Source organism: Onychomys torridus, chromosome 3 (assembly GCF_903995425.1).
Source record: "Onychomys torridus chromosome 3, mOncTor1.1, whole genome shotgun sequence".
NCBI classification, from domain to species: Eukaryota; Metazoa; Chordata; class Mammalia; order Rodentia; family Cricetidae; genus Onychomys; species Onychomys torridus.
Genome location: NC_050445.1, coordinates 60,082,102 through 60,085,875, shown reverse-complemented (window position 1 = coordinate 60,085,875; position 3,774 = coordinate 60,082,102).

Below are 3,774 nucleotides of genomic sequence, written 5' to 3'. Positions count from 1 at the left end.
GAACTGGCTCAACCCAAAGTCTCTTAAACTCTCTTCCTACTCTAATTTCTTCCAGAATTATCTGTGGAAACATCCATCTAACAAAATTTATAGCATTTTGTACTGGGATATAAACATTTTCTATTGCCTAATATTATCTCACAAGTTAAGGGAAGGAATTCAATGTTATTTTACTTCTGTCATAATGCATATATATAGGCATGATGACTATTCATCAGTTAATAATTGTGGAATGAAGAATAACTTGAAATAGTGTATATTCTGGAACTGTCTTTTCTTTCCAAAGGCTTTTATCATTTAAACTTGAAAGATTCCTTATAATCTATCATGAGAATCCCATTCCTCTGACTTCTTTTTCTGTAATATTTCCACTAGTGTATAATGTTTTGGCATCTCTCTGCCCCTGGATCAGTCCTGTCTATGGGAGGAGTAGTGGTATTTATCCTGAACAATGAAGGTTAAAATCGAATATCCACTTTTCTATTTTGCTTTAACTGAAAGAATAAAACTGTGCTAAAGATCATGTATATATGTGACTTCATCTTCTCTACACTTATGTTTTAAGATCCAAGAATGAGAGACAGAAAGTGACATCCTCTAAAGCTACAGTTTCTAGAAAATAGACTGCCCAGAGCTCAGTCTGAGAACAGGAACTAGGAAGTATACATCACAGGGTGGGTCCAAGTTCCATTCAGTGATTCATACGGACATTTAATTTCCTTGTCTCTGACTATAAAGCATATTTAACTCTCAACCCAGAGGAAGAGTATTCTTGGCCATCACTGACAGTACCCATCTGTGTGCATGTACAAACAGTCTTAAAGTAACTATGTATTTTTCATTCCTTAGTATATTCACCACTTCTTAAACTCTACCTGGTAAAATAAATACAAGTGAAAGAAAACTGTAGCTTCAAAGGAATCATTTACAGTAATCAAAATTTCAAAGAGCTAGTAGTAATGGCAATGTTAATTTTAACCACAGAAACTTCTGGAGTCAATGCTTTTATTAGAATGAGTAATCCTATGTGAGTCTATTGAATGTGGTGGGTAGACTTTACTATATCTGGTAACATCAAAGCAGCTGCTGATGCATCTACATCCTGTATAGGCCAATAAATGAGAGTCTCATTTCTCAAACATTTACATAAAATTATAAGAAAGAAAAACTCTCTGTCAATAATACAGGTATTTAATAAATTAATTTTAACATTTATATGAATTAACATAAAGTATCCCTACATAAACAGAAGATATTATAAATCTTCAATTAGGCTGGTAAATTTACATATATGTAGGGTCAAAAAATGACATTTAAAAATTTACATACTAAAGTTCATGCACCAAACCCCCCTACGTTTATGTCCTAAACATGAACATAGACTGTTCTGTATAGTATTAAAGTTTAAGGCTGCCTGTAGAAATGATTGACCAGCCTGCTTTTTAAAATAGCTCAGCCCTTTGCAGTCATACTCAGTCATGTGGGGCTCTTCATGTTATGTTCAATACATTTATTCTCACATACTTACAAAGAATTGAATGTGATATGCATCTCCTTGGCTGACATGTCAAAAACCAAACATAGACTGGAATTTTTTTTTGAGCTGAGGATCGAACCCAGGGCCTACCGCTGAGCTAAATCCCCAATCCTAGATTGGAATTTTAACTCCAAAATAAGTACACAATTACAGAGATTCTTTGCTATATTATCAAAAGTAAAGATGCTTCCTAGAGAGATTGCTTTTTAACTTAAATTCGAGCATCCATCACACGAGAATTTACCTGCCATGTGTGAGTGTTCCTCATTACTTACGGTATTATTCTTAGTACTATTCCACACAGAGAAAGTTCTTCTCTTATAGACTATTGCCACCTGACAATGGCAGTCTGGAATGACTACAATTGATGTCAATGCCCCTCTACATCACATCACATCATGCTTTTTATGCAATTCAATCTGTGTGTAGAAGGAAGTTTTGCATGCTGATTATTAAACTTTGTAATTAATATTATAATGACTGAAGAATCACTTTTTTGTTCAGTTGTTTGTCTTCGAGACAGGGTTTCTCTGTGTAGCCCTGGTTGTCCCAGACTTACTCTGTAGACCAGGTTGGCCTCAAACTCAGAGAGCCGTCCGCCTCTGCCTCCCGAGTGCTGAGAGGTATCTCACTGTAGAGCACTTGCCTAGCATGTGCAGAGCTCCAGGTTCAGCCTCTAGCACTGCAAATTTTAGTTGCATAAAAATTGTTTTTCTTCTGTTTACAGCTCCGTGTTACTAGTTCATCAAAAGAGTAGGGGTCCATTGACTGCAACACAGTACAGATTTGTTCCCCCACTTTTATACTTGGTTTTCAATAGAATAGAATTTTCCTTGCCAGTTGGATGGAATTGCAGGTAGAGATCATGAATCTTTGGGCCAGTCTTTAACAGAAAAGTGATTTTTTTTTTCAAATTTCATCATAAAACCATCTCGTTCTTGTCAGTAACATGTTTATATCATGTGATTAACTGAACTAGAGTTGGAGGCTTTCTCTTCCTCAGCCCAGGCTGCTTCTGGCTTCAGAAACTTTCTCGTTTCCCTATTTGGGGGTTTCTGTTTTCCCCAAACTCATGAATAGCAGTGTCTGACCATTTTAGGCAGAAATGAATAAAAAAAATATACTTAGTTGGTGTATCATTTTTCTATTACTGTGATAAACCACTATAACCAAGGCATCTTATAGAAAAAGAATTTATTTGGGCTTCCATTTCTAGAGGAATAACAGTCTGTCACCATCAAGGCAGAGAAGTGTGGCATCAGACTGGCTTGAACAGCAAGCTACCAGCTCACATATTAAACCACAAGTGGGAACAAGAGAGAACAAACTTGGACCAGTGAGTGACTTTTGAAACCTCAAAACCTATCCCCACTGACATATTTCTTTCAGCAAGACCATACCTCCTAAGCCTCCCCAGACAGCCACTAACTGGGGACCAAGTATTCAAATGTCTCATATCATACCCTTGTACTAGGTTGGTTATACCTTGCTTTGAGTTCAGAAAGTGTCCAAGTACTCTTGTATATTCTCTGGAGACTGCTTTGCTGGGGCTTTCATATCTGAAGTTCTCTTAATGCCAGATTTAATGAAACTTCTCTTGCTGGACATCAAATACAATTTCCATAACATACCATCTTGTCCAAACCCGGATGCTCCCAACATTTCTCCCCTGGAGATGTTCTACTCCAGCCAGAAAGTCCTGTTGACAGCAACAGCCTGACTCCTTCAGCCTGGTGGTTCCATTCAGTTGACAGGGAAGGCTGGGGCATCCTCGGGGCTAACAAATGCTTGGAGTCAGCATTGTTTTTAAAACACATACCTCTTACCTCTTGGACTTTGAAACTAGCTGCTCCATGTCTTCTCCTACAGGTTTACAGTCATTCCTCTCTAACAGCATCTCACCCAGTTCTGCATTCACTTTCCTCCCATAAGATGCACAAATCAAGTTTCCCACAGAGAACAGCATCCCTAGACCTCATCTACAAAATTAATTTCTCTAAAACTAGTCTCTCACAGACTCCTTGGTTCAAAGTATTATATCCTCCAAGAGGGTTTGAGTCTTAAGGCAGCAAAATCTCTCCCAGCTCTGCTTAGACAATGGCACCTCACTTTGAACTATCAGAATATTCAGTTCTCATTTCTCTGTTCTAGTCTGATAGGGCTGGAGCCAGAACTAAAGACAAAAATCTCATTAGTAACATCCTGTTCTACAAATGATCTGTGAACAAATCCTGAAA